The sequence below is a fragment of the Diorhabda carinulata genome, chromosome 2 (genome assembly GCF_026250575.1).
Source record: "Diorhabda carinulata isolate Delta chromosome 2, icDioCari1.1, whole genome shotgun sequence".
In the NCBI taxonomy this organism is placed as follows: Eukaryota; Metazoa; Arthropoda; class Insecta; order Coleoptera; family Chrysomelidae; genus Diorhabda; species Diorhabda carinulata.
Genome location: NC_079461.1, coordinates 35937206 through 35951765, shown reverse-complemented (window position 1 = coordinate 35951765; position 14560 = coordinate 35937206). Strand labels below are relative to the sequence as shown.

General features: G+C 31.5%; 1 protein-coding gene across 6 annotated transcripts in view; it reads left to right on the top strand.

Annotated features, from left to right (window-relative positions):
• Positions 1-14560, top strand: part of LOC130903407 (neural-cadherin) — a 444749-nt gene that overhangs the window by 80173 nt on the left and 350016 nt on the right. The gene's annotated exons all lie outside the window — the stretch shown is intronic.

The following is a 14560-nucleotide window of genomic DNA, read 5'->3' as shown; positions in this document are numbered from 1 at the left end:
TAAGAATTTGAGGTCCTCAAAATTGTGTTGCGAGTTTGCCAATTGACTCAGAATTAAACAAACAACGATGCCAGTTAAACCAAAAAATGTAAAAACAATCAATACAATATATTTAATGTTGTTATCACCTTCTAAATTCGATTTCTAATTTATTTGACTGCACTATTTCAATATATTTGGTAATTTAAATGCATGTTTTTCTAGTGATTTATATTGAATAGAGTAGCGCTCTATTAGGATTAATAACTCAATCAATTACAATATTACTTAGTAGTATACATTTCCATTGGGTGTGTAAAACTCGGTATCATGTAGATTTAGAAATGGAATCAACTCGACGTATTATTATTGATTTTTAAATCTGACGATGATTATAATATGGGACATGATTTACGATTTAAATTGTTTCAATTTATAACGTTGTTTAGAATATTTATGGGATTATGAATAAGAACAACTTATGCCGATGATATTCTGATAACCAAATATAAAAATCTTTTGTTTTATAAATAATAGTCTCATGACGACAAATCGGAACTATAAGGAGGGTGTTTCTCATTCCCACAGTAATTTTCGATAAATTTATATTTGATAAAAAACCACTAAAAACGTTTCGTAATAAACCGCTCTAACATTCGGTGTATCAACTAAATTTTGCGCGTGTTTATCCAAAAACTCCGGTTTATATTCCGGAACTACCCTCGTATTATCCAAAGAATAAATAGTGTATTTCCCAAGAAATTGCAAAACGAACCAATAAAACTTTATAAAACGCTTCGTTATCACTATCGATTTTAAGGAGAATTATACTAAAGAGGGTTCCCAAAATCGACAAACTCGAAAATCAAAGGGACGTTTTCGAACAATCATAATTCAATTTTACTGCTGTCGAGGAGGGTAGGGAAATGAAAAAATTATTCTTTTCCAACAATTTCTACGATGAAAACAAATTCCAAGTTTTCAATATTTGTTTTTTGGTAACCGTCTGATTAAATCTGATTAATCAAATTCGACGCTATGTTTAGACTAACTTCCAGAATATTTAAAGTTACTTTATTTCTCAGAGAGTTTGTTTGATTAATTAGATATGAATTTAAATCACTGCTTGCTGTTGAAAAAGCATAAAAAAGAATTAGATTTACGGTTCCTATCTACAAATCAGTAGCGTATCATTGAATCAGCTTAATTGTTCATTAAATAACAAAAATTATAGAACACGAATAAAATCTGAATAAAAAAATCTACGCTTAAAGATCTGGAAAAAATTATAGGGTAGTTCTTAGAGAATTAGCAGGAGATTCAATTGAAATTTAAAAAAAGAATATAGAAAACAGCATAAAAAAGGAAAAGCGTCGATTATCTCTGTAAGCAATGATCTGGAAAGTGATAACATTTATAAAAATGTATCATAGACAATAAAACTCCCTACATATTACGCTATGATTCATTGTTTTCCTCTAATAAAAGTACCCATGTACAACTAGCTCTACAATTGGAGTGCTCTAATGAATTCATAGATCTGGAATGACTTTGATTTTCCCAGTTTCTTCTTCAAAGCATTTTCTACATCGACATGTGATGTTCGCAGAAGACGAATCATTCTCCACAACGACAATGCGAGTTCTCACACATCAGTTTAAACAAAAACAGTGAAAACTGATGGGTCATCCGCCGATTGGTACCCAAATTCCCGCAGATCAAAAATATATAGCATGTTTTTAGTAAAATTTAGATATTTATTAGAGCTACCGATATTAAGGCTACGAACAACTTTTGGAGTGAAAATTCCTAGACCTCCTCATTTTCTTTGACTCCCCGATGAGCAAGAACCAGAACCGGAAACATCTCTTCATCAAGCCTATGGAAGAAACAAAAACTTATTAAAAAACGAAAACATCACCATACAAAACAAACTAAAATTGTACAAAACCCTAATAGGACCAGTATAAGGGAAAAAGAAAAACTTAAAAGAACCGGGAGAAAGATAATGAGAACTATAACAGTCCAACAAGAAAGGAGAGCAAAGAAAAACGAAGAAATAGATAAAGAGCTGGGGAAAGAAAATATAGTGAGAGATACATAAAAGACTCAACTAGACTGGGCATATAATGAGAAGAAAACCAACTGAAATGATCAAAAGCATAAAGCAATGGATCCCATTGTGGCCAAGGAGAAGAGGCAGGCCGAGAAATACTTGGAGAAATGAAATAGACCCGAGAGCACTGGAGGGCAAAATACCGGAACCGAAAGGAATGGTAAATAATAACAAAAGCAGCCAAAACAAACTATAAACTATAAAGAAAAACATAAAATAGAAAACGAGGAGTAATCCACGTCAAAAAAAAAAAGGATTTTAAAGCGCTAAAAGTCATAATTCAAATGATTGAAAGGCTTGATGATGGCGATAAAAAATGACCAAATACCATTTCCCGTCATTTATTTCAAACCGCTTCCGTTCCAATGGTATGATCTGTGGTGCACAACCGGTTTAAACAAAATTTTGTACACAAAGCTTCACATATTCATCCACCTTCAAGTTAGTGAAGTACACCTCTGTTTAGATTGCAAAAACCGGTGGAATATCCTCGACTGTTAATTTTACTCTCCTAGACAGTTTTAGTTAGGTAATTAGATACGAACTCTAATCAGGAAATATTAGTTGGAAACTTTGGTAATCAGTTGTCTGTTGATGAAATTTAATTTATAAAATAGTTGATAGTTTACCACTGTGGAATTGGTGAAGAGAGGCAGTTATTTATTTAGCTCATTAAAGTATATGCGGAGTTCTCACTAAGTTCGCGCAAATATGTTGTATTGTTCATTGTATTTAACAAACGATGTACATGTGCGAGTTTCCGGAACTTTCATAACATGCTGGAAAATTGCTCATAATTATTACAATCATCGGGTTTTAAATTGTTTAGTTATTTTTTAGTTAAAAAGTTAGTTTACGTTGTTTATTTCCTCGAAACATTTCAACTACTTTTATAATTAGTGTACAAAATTCATACGATGTTCAAGGCAGCGTAACATGAATTTTTAAAAGCTACTGTACTTGTCAAATTGTATGAAGGAAAATTGTCAAACTCCATTGCCTATAAAAACAATTGTTTCAATAATTTTTACACTTGGTTATAGATTGTTTTCAAAATAGAAGATCTACTAATTTCTGGGTTTTGAGTGTTTCCTTGTAGTATCCACTCTCTCTTCTTGATTTTATTGTCTCAAAAAGCTTCCAGAGGAAACAAATTCTATTCAATCATTGAACCAAAACTCAATTTTTTTCATATATTCGGGGTAGAACCTCCTGATCATCGGCGAATTGTAGAATTTCAAAACAAACATTTTTGTCAATTTCTATGCCCATTCTTCTGCATTTTCTTTTCCACTGAGAGAGTTCTTTTAGCACATATATCTTAAAAAGCGTAGATTTCGTTATCATAAGCTTTCTGCAAGTCAATGTATTTCCCACTCTTCAGATATATTTTTACCTTTGGTGGATTTTATAAATAGATAAGCTAGAGAAGACTACAACTTTTCAGTTCCAATTTTAAGTTAAGTTAAGTATTTATCACCCCTTGTCGCGATGTTTTACCCTTTTTTAGATATTTAATTGCATTTTTTATTGCATTCTCAACCTTATATATTTCTTTACCAACCATTTGTACTTCGGAGATTATTCTTGGTTTCTAATTTACTCTATTTTCAATAAGAAAGTTTGTCTGTTGATTCATTCATTTGTCTGAATCAACTGCAATGGAATATTGAGTTTTTTTATGGGTTTTTACTTTTCTAATAAATCTCCGAACTCCTCTATACGTCCTTCTTTCAATATATGTCTTAATTTCCTGATATATCTGCCCCCATTTCTCTCGTTTGTTCCAAAACTAAAAAAATCTCTTTTTAAAGAATCTTCCATGCTGCAAATGCTGTTTTTCAATGTTTTTTTTATCGTTCAAATGAATCCTAAGTATTGTCAAAATATAATAATTTCCAATTTTCTGATAAAATCAATCTAACTTTATATGTAATTTATCTTTTAATAAATCCTCACAATTGATACAATTGAAATTTTTACCGCAACGATAAGACTAAAAAAAAAGTAATCGCTTCGTGTCGAATTGCACAAATCCAGAAACCGTGAGTTCAATTTTTATCTTGCAATAACTCATAGTTTGTAGTTGGAAACCTGAAACTTCAAGCAGCGGTATTTACTTTCATGACAGCTAATCTGTCGTTATTTATCGAAATTTTGCAGTAAACACAAAGTGTAATTTGAAAAATTAATTTCTATATGTCACGTTTATCTGAAACAAAATTTATTATTACATGGAAGTTTTAGAGAAACTGAGACATGGAAATTTGTTGAACGGATTTACATACAGGCATCAACCATCGACCTATGAAAGAAACTATTTCTTCACAAATAGTTTCGAGGTGTCAACATTACAAAGAGAAAATCGAAAGATCAGAAATACTTTTCAAATGTTTGATGTAAAATTACACTCCTTTGAAAATTTTTAGTTAGATACTAATTAATACTCAATATTTATTTGTATTTTGCTATTTTCTAAACCAGAAACTTCCATGTACCCGTGAACATTGACTTCAAAGTTTTGATGAAATGTTTTTCACAAATCAATGTTTAGTCACTTGGTTCAAAATTGTCTCTTCCCATTTAATTCTAAGGTCTTTTGGTAATTTAATATTATAGATTATTATATAATTGAAAAATATTAATTTCTATTGGGAGAAAAAGATTGAAGCATCCTTAAACCACAAACTTGAACTTAAAAAACAAAAATATTTTCAAAAAAATCACTCTATAACTACAATCATCAATATCTCAAGATAGAATTAGTAACATGTGATAAGATACTAATGAACAAAGGTCAATTAAAGATTCTTTATGTACTCAAAGATGGAGTATCGTAATTAACCATAAGAAAACGAAATAAATTTCTTCTATTTTGATTTAAAATCGTTTGGGCTTGTCCATGACATTTAATAAGTCTTCTTCAAGGTCTATATTTTCAAAATTACCTCGTATCATATGATTTTCCAACTAAAAACCCCTGTATGGAAATTTCCCCATTACTACAAAGAAAATCAAAGAGGCATTCCGGTCTATCGACATGAATTTGAAACTGGTTCACCCAGTGGTTACCAACCCTTTAAAAAAATTGTTGCGCCCCCTTAATTTTTCTAACAATCTAATTTCATAAATAATCAACTGACTCGCGCTTCTTAGTTCCTTTTCCCGTAGAAAAATCAGTTTCATATTGGAAAAATCTTACAAATGGCAATGAAATTTCACAATCACAAACGGGTTTCTAATTCATTCATAATTAAAGTAAAAAGAAAATTGTTTCCATAGACTTGTCAAATGATTATTAATACGAACTTTCACTAGAAAAGATTTTATTTTATTCTGCGAGCTGGTTTTGATTGGAGAAGGAAACCCAATGTGTTAAAGCATCTGAATCATGCAGGTCAGAAGACGTGTCGAATAGATTAAAATCCAATTTTCTATAATTATTTTTATGGTGGGAATAAGCGTGAATATTCAAAATGGTTCAAAAAGGTGAAATTTAAATTGCGTCTTTTAATTCTGATAATCAGTAACATTGTACAAAAACATCCGGTTGGACCGAATGGACAAAGAACACTTGGTACAAATTGATTTATACAATATTTCTTTGAGTGTAATATTTCGCGTGGATTGTATGAATTTGAACAAGTCTATATTACTGGAAGCGGCATTTTTGAATAAAAAATGAGACTCGCATTTGAATAATTCAAATGCAAAGATTAATCTTCTTTTTTTTCTGTTTCATGCTCATCCGTAGGACTGAAATGTAAGTTATTTCAACGTTTTTTATTCACTGTGTTTATATGAATTGTGTTTGTTTCATTGCATGCTTTAAACACCAAGCGAAAAAAAATTTTTAGCATGTTTTGTTTTATAAAATAGATACATTATGAAAGAACCGATATATCAACGATATCCGAAATGTCTAACTAAAAATAATTCTAAAGGGGACGAAAAAATAGATAGTTCTACGTTTTCAAATTAACAATTGATATCATTGATTTAGATTCATAGTCAAAGAAGAGTTTTATTAAATATATGGTAAACTAAACGTACAGTGGTAGTTAATATTAATAAAAACATGACTATAAGTCACGATTTATATCTGAGCCACTTCTGTTGTCACATATAAAGTGGGAAAAACAAATACGTATGCACAATAAACTTTAACTTGTAAATAACCTAAAATTCAATTCTAAAACATTGCTTTACATTATAGAAAAATTTTTCATAGCGCCGGGTTCTTTAAGTATTGTTTTCGGTTTATTTTCATGGTCTAAACTTTTTAGTAAAACCCACAAAAACAAATATGGAGTTGGTACTAGGTTGCAGGAACACCATGGAAGGTTTCCTTTGGGCGAGATCAAAATTTCTTTAACCACGTGTAAACTCTCGTTAGATGTATGACCAGATGAGTTATTCGTTGCATTTTCGAAAAAAACGTACTTCCTATGCATTTTGAAAACATTGCTGCAACACTTTCGAAGAATGTCTTTAGTAGTCTTTAATATTTTAATTCAAGCTATTTTGGATTCCAAAATTTTTAATTTGATTTAATTTAATCCATATTGAACAAGATTTTTCTAGAAATTTAATCAATTTTTCTTTAAAATTTCAAATCTCAAGCATCTGAAGGCTATTCCTTAGGTTTACCAGAGCGAAAATCACATTTTCGAACAGTCAATGTAACTATTAAGTCCAGATATGAAATTATTCCCTATTTAATTGCAAAAAATTACAAAATTGCTTCATTTGTTGGCTTGATACCAAAGGAGCTAATGAAATTTCCCACTTGTCACTCTACAGTTGTAAATTAGCAATTTTATTTTCATTCTAATTCTCTAGAAACTTCATACTAGTCCTGATATAAAATTCAACGATGATGGTATAAAGATAGAGTGCTAGACCTATTTAATTCACGGAAATATAAGCTGCTTCCGGTAAACTAAGAGAACGAACCTAATCGTGAATGTAATTTATCGAGAAAGATCTTCGCCCGGTTTAAATTCTGAAACACGATACCTGGGCTTTTCTAATTAAGATTATTCAGTAAACTGTCTAGAAAACTCCCGTTTATTTCAACCAAATTCGCGAAAATAGAGATAACGATGAGTATTTCTCACTTATGATAAAAATCAAAAAATATCAAGTAAAAATGTTCATTAAGTACATTGGAAATGAATCAGAGTAGAAAACGCCAAAACGAACTCGAAAATATGTAGAGAAAATTAACAAACTTGTTAATTCAAACAAGCGTTTCCAGAGTAGGAAAAAAGAAAAAATATACCATGCTGTAACCTTCTAGATCAGCTGGTGGTCTGGAGAATCAGGCAAAACAAATTTTAAAGTAGATTTCTGCAATATACGAGGTCTTAACACGAATATAAACGTCGCACACCAACATCTGGAGTCGAAGAGACCTCTGGATCTAACAGAAACAAAGTTGAACTCAATAATATCCAAGGTTTTCCTTGTATATCCAGTATACGCCTTTAAAATTCGATGTTATGTAGCTTAGAACAACTTCTAAACCATCTAAACTATCTAAACGCAGATATAGTTAGCGCTGGTGATGTTCATCACGTCAGCTGATGGAATTTTTCCAATAGAACAGATGACGAGTGTTTTGAGGTCAACGCTGGTGTTTCCCACCTACGTTCTTTCCTTTCTACATCAACGATTTACTCGAAAAAACTACAAACCCCATCAATAGCTTTGCTGAAGTTAGCACACTGATGTCGTCGGTCAAATCAACCGCCCCAATTAATCTAGGCTAACATACAAATCCGTAGGCAGCAATTTGATTGAGTTTAATGAGGCAAAGATCCATGGTGCTATATGCACTGCAGCTCAGGATTTGGTTCTTTCTGGACAAAAAATATCACTATCAATTTTTGTTGGGCCTTAACGTGTTAAATTGCAACTGATGACGCAATATGCTTAGATTTTGTACCTCGAAAAAAGCTAATGTAGGTTTGCTTTATTTTTCGTGTAGAGTAGCTTTTTATCATATCTCAATCTCATTGAAATCCATGCAAGTTTCAAAAATAATTCTAGTTGCACGTTTATTTATAGATTGAAGCTAATTTCACCCTAAGTTGACATGCAATACGATGTTAATTATTTCAATAATATAGTACAACTGAATCCATTCATAATCGCATGAAATGTCGCTTACATTCACTAATCTTCATTCACTCCAATTATAGATCTTTGCTAATTCCGAAAGCAATTTTCCAGATGGTTTTAGATGATACTTTTCAGACCACGAAATTTATTTTCTACCCAAGAGAATAACGTAAATATTTCAAAAACTTTAAGCTCTTACAGCTTATCGCAATAACTTAATTTGCGAGATCATTAACGAACTGACACTGTATAACCGCCACCGTTAATACATTACGGTTAAATTTTAAATGAATATTTAAAATAATGGAACGGTTTTGCCACTACCTTCCATAAACTCGGTCGATCATAAAAGTTGATAAAAACTGTGTCGGTTTACATCGATGGAAGAACCGAAAATCTCTTTAAGACCTGGCGACAACAGAAGACTATGGAAAGGTATGTAACGAAAACATTGACCAGGAGCAGGAGTTTTCTTCGAATTACTAGCTTTATAAAGGTAGTTTATTGCTTCGATGAATTCTAATATTCCAATTTTGTACATTTCGTTGTCCAATCATCAAAAAGTCGATTCCAAAACGTTCTTATCTACAATACCTTCCGAAGATACAAATAAATTTGTGGTGGAAAAATTCTGTATATTTGCTATTCTGCATCTACATAGCATCGTTAAAATCAAGAACTTAACCAATACATCATCAACGGCGACATCTCCGTAACTTGAACCACAATAGAAGGCTACCATCATCCCGAATTTTTGATGCAGAAAATCAATATTCTGGTGGAAACGGTTATAATGAATCCGCGTGAGAAAAACCCTTCTTTCTAGATTCATTTCCCGAATTTAAATATAATTGCATGGTTATAAGTAGGAAGGTTATATCTGAGAATAGTGAAGAAGCCAAAGTGTAAGTTTTGTCTTTAAAAAACATAATGTTTCAGTAATAAAATTTATATCATATATCATACAAAACGCGTGAAAAACCTTTTGGGTTTGTCTCGTTGTTACTTTCATCAGGAAGTTGATATCGAAATTAGTAATGATGTTAAATTTCAAAAAAGGAATTTAGAAAACTCGAGAATCAGAGAACCGTTTTAACATCAACGATTTCGGAAAATTAGTTTAGCTTGGTACGATTGCATTCAAAATCTAAGTTGGTTTTTAAAAGGAAAATCCACCTTCTAAACAGAAATCAAAAAAATATAATAAGAAACAAGATAAATTTGAAAAATGTTTTCAATCCTCTAGAGTTAAATTTAAAATTCGATGTATTTCTCTTTGGTTTCTTTAAACACTTTTTGCAAATAAATGCTGATGTACCATTCAGAATTGACCGTTCCACCTCGGTAAAATAACAAGAATCGCTTCGTAATTACGAATATTATCTAATAAAAATAAAACCACAAAATGTTGGGATTTCTCAACAGTCACTGCCAATAGATTGAGTGGCTCTATCTCTATCTTGAACGAAAGGGTATTTGGTACTGCTTCCGGCCTTCCTAATCATTTCCTTTTCTTTCAAAACATAACTTTAGAACTCTACTTAGTACATTTTATAGTTGTAGAGAATTTGTAAGATCAAGGGACTCCACTTCCATCCTGTTTCTTTCATCAGTCCATTGTATAGTCATGAAAGAAAAAATTCTTTCTACGTCTGCGTTGTGGGCTGGTATTGGTGAGGACTGTCACAATATTTGAAAAAAACTCACCCATTTCTCATGACATGCAATGGGGATTAGTTTTCGTCATTCCACTTTTCAAGGTTTTCTTCAGTGAAATTTTTTAGAGCTTCCTCCAGACACTGCTCACTACTGGTTAATATACAAACCACTATGTGGTGGAAGTTGAATCAACGAACTGGTTATTTTGAAAAGAAAACCTCAACAGAATGTAGTTTAAATATCAGTGTAGAATCAAGTAGATACAAACATTGAAACTTATAATAAACCAACACAATAAACAATAAAGTGAAGGTTTACATAATTGTGTTTGTGAAAAAAGATCCTGTCATATTATAAATATGGTCCATTATTTTTTTAAAAAACAGGACGCAGATACTTACCTGAAATTATCCTGGAAAATTCTCGGTAGAGAAATATTTTTAAGAAAGCTTCGAGCGAGACAAAGCAGCGAACCCTAAAAAGCTTGTACGGTCATTTAGGGACCGAATGTCCTTTATACCTTTATTCCCTCGAGGAAATTCTGTCCTAGTGATAAACGTAATGCTTGTGGTGGGTGGATCGGACTCTGATAGGCAGCTAGAGCGAAGTTTGAATATTTATCTTAGTCATTAATGATCGTTTGGATTTATGAAGCCAATATTGAAATAATTATGTAATGATCTGAATAGATACTAAATCTACACAGATTTCGTAATTTCAGTTTTATATACGATGTAAATTTATTTTTACATGCTACTATATATTCCAAACTGAATATTTTCTATTAGGATAAAGAAAATACCACAAACTATTATTTTTTTGCACTACGTTAACATTAGAAAATGGATACATTATGCTAAATTTTATATCAAACTTTGAATAAACCGCTTTCTTCGTGCAATATTCTGAGCTTTTATGAAGTAAAATATCCTCTAACTTGGTAAACTTTGCATTTAAAAGGAACTTTGAGAAAAGCACTGGAGGTGTCGTATTTCTTAGTTGATACATACTTAAAACTCTGTAACATCTTTTCATTATTATATCACTGACAATTATAATAAGAAGCTTCACTTTAATATGAATATTTTGAAATACGAGGGGTGTCTGAAAAGTTTCAGCCTTCAATCGGATTGCAAAGGGTAAACCTGCTCCGAAAAAGGCAAAGACGCTTCCATCAACCGTTTTTTTGTTTTTGGATAGTCATGGGATTGTCTTATCAACTAAGGTATAGCAATAACTGAAGACTATTATAAATCATTGTTTAATAAAGAAAAACAGTACTTTTCCTTCAGGATAACGAAACTTCTTAGTCTTCTGTGATCACCATGGCTAAAAATCAGGAATTGTCTTTCGAAGTGGTTAACGACTAACCTTTTTTCAACAGATCTAGCTCCCAGCGACTTGTTTTTTCCTAACCTCAAAGTTCAACATTTTCTAATCGTTTTCCATGAAAATGCACGTAAAGAAGAAAAAAATTATTGAATAGATGATTTTATAAGAATCTGATACAAGTTGTTGTGACATTAATATCACTATGACTTTTTTTAATAATAAATTGCATCATATCAGAAGAAAAATATACCATTTATTCAAAGTTATTTGAATCTGTCCAAGATTGATTGAAAACTTTTATATCAACTTCGATTTATTCGGCATTCAGTATCCTGTGACGAAGTAGTAAATCAGTTGTTGGAAATAAACATACCGAGCTTCGAAACTTTTCAAAAAAGTTGTGCTAATGTACCAAGCTTAGAATAAATGTCGCAAAAGCCGTAAAATGTTTTGATTTATTTCGTGAACTTGTTTATATTCACTGCATTAGAGTTGACTTGAATATTGACAGTAATAACTACAAAAAACATTTCATTTGAATAAACTGAGAAAGAAAAATAAAGTGGGACTAGGAATTTGTCGAATAAAATTTTATACTGAAACAAAAACAGACAATAAAGAAATAAATTGAAACAAAAACAGTTTAGTTTAGTTGAGTGGAGTAATCCAAATGCATTAAATACTATTATGTGCATTTCTGGATATAAAACAAGCTTTGTGAGTAGAGTAGTAGAGGTTAAGATAGAAAATATTTCTACCAGGTCAATCAAAAGATGTTCAAACGAATGAATATGCCGATGACATAGATATAGATTTCGGTAATATGTTTCCCATAATGAATCGCATGAGTTTTTTCTCCACCATCTGTTTTCAATGTATTGATTAATTTGATTCTGTACATCTAGCTCCTCCCTAGTTCCAAGGTATTGGAATTTCAATGTTCATTCTCCGTTCAATAGTTCTTTCTACTCTTTCCGATACTTTGCTGCTTCAATCATCTGTTTTATTGTTTTACCTTGTCTTCACCTCTCCTGTTGTTGTTTTCTTTTCTTATATCTTTCTTATATCTTTTTTCTTTTGTCACTTTTCTTATGTTCTGATCTTCATGTGTCCGTACTAGTTTGAACTATTTTGTTTTCTATCGATTCCTGTTTGAGCTTTTTCAAAATTACCTCATTTCAGATCCCATCCATTATCACTTTCCCTGCTATTTTTCTCTGTTGCTCCATCTCCGCTGCTACTATTCTAGTCTGTATCTTTTTCTTCATTATCCAAGTTTCATTTCCATATATTCTCGTGGGTACAATTTTTAAGTTCAATACTATTGTTTTTATGTCTTCTCCTGTTTCTTTTTTATTCAAAAATTGTCATATTAACAGCATTTCTATTTCTATTTTCTTGTCTTCTGTAAAAATTATTTACAAATATTCAATTTCATTATTAAATCTTTTCCACGTTCTCTTTCCAGATTTACTAACATCCTTTTACATTTCTTGATATTTACTTCCATTCCCATGTCTTCTATTGTCTCTATTCATGTCTACTTTTTCTTTTATTTTCTTAAATGTATCTGCTACGAAATCTATACAGTGTGTTATAACTAATTCGTCTTTTTTTATATTATCTTTCGTCTCTTCTATTCTTTTCATCATCATTTACATGACGAGAGTATAAATCGAAGAGGATTTAGACTATTTCTCCTCTTTCTTTGTCACCACAAAATGTTTGGGAAGAAGCTTATGGTATTGAATAAATAGAATTGATATTATAGAAATTTTTATATGTTTAATCGTCACATTGGACTAAATATGAACACCACGTTGAATATTTGAAAGTTGTGACGTTTAAAATTGGCTTATTCAAACGTGAAATCGCCCTTTCTAATAAGGGATATTTATATGAAACGTGCCTAAGCGTGCGTCAGATGATATATAATCCTATCGCACTATACGTTTTAAGTGACTATCAGATAAACCAACTGTGAACTTAATCCCCTAACTGCTTTTTAGATACCCCTGAAATATAACCTTCGCGTTTCAAGTGACCAATTGTTAAGCCACCACGTGCAAAATCACCATAACCAGCACGGTATAATACTAATTTATATTTAATGGGATAGCGACCACGTAAGGTTATAGGAAAAATGAATTATTTCGATATCAAAACGTTCACTTCCTATTTTATTTGATACTTTAATATTCAATTTAACTGAATAAAGTTTTGCGGAATTGAAAAAATGATAATAAAAAAACTAAATACAATTCGCATACAATTTTTAATTTTATTTCAAATATATATCTAAGAAATTCATTTCTTAAAAAGAAAATCATCCAGGCGTGCACCATCCTGATGCGAACATGCCTCGAATCTAGATCTCAAATTGGTAAAAAACTGGAATTGGAATAGCTGCTATTTCTACTCGGATATTGGTCTTCAAGTGATTAAGCGTGGTTGGGTTATTGGAGTAGACTCTACTTTGCAAGAATCCCCGCATAAAAAAATCTGGTGGTGTTAAGTCCGGACTTTTAGGCGGCCATGCAATGTCACCTCGACGAGATATCAGTTTCCCAGCAACCATCTGGTTTACGACCGCCAAAGAGGCATTAAAAGTAAGATATGTCGCGCCATCTTATTTAAACCATGTCGTGCGTTTATGAGCTTCAAATTGTTGCAGTTGCGGAAAGAAAAAATCCCTTAGAATGGCTATTTATAGAAAGAAATTAGGGTCCGATATTTCCGTGCGCTGATATGGCCGTCCAAACGCGCAGCTTTCCGGCCCACCCGTGTAAACAGTAGCGGGTGGATGAATTTATCAATTGGAAACTTTACCCACAATTTAAGACTGGTTCCAGCCTTTGAGTTCGTTTATAGGGGCAGTACTTATGCATTAAACATAATTCAAAAAGTGTTTTTTCCTGTAATTGTGTTAAAATAGACAGACAACATTTCACAATTTTTCAAAGTGATTTTATTTAGGCCGTTTGATATGATGCAATACAACGCAATATTTCTTGATAAAAAGCATGCTAGATCTGGACATTATCGGTTTTGCGCCATATTTATTTAACAACAGATCTTAAAACTTCGTTTTTTTCATTGTTAAACTAGGCACAAAATATTAGATAAAATTTGAGGTTAGGAATTTTAGTTAATGACAGCCATTATACAATGATAAGATACTAACAAAAATAACAAAATAACAGTGATAAATATCCCCATATATTAACGAGAATTAGGTAAGAAATAAATTTAAGGAAATTTTTGAAATCAACTCAATAATTAAAATAATTGGAAGGAAATTATTGAGAGTATTAAGACTATAATATATAAAATGAATCCTGGGATCCT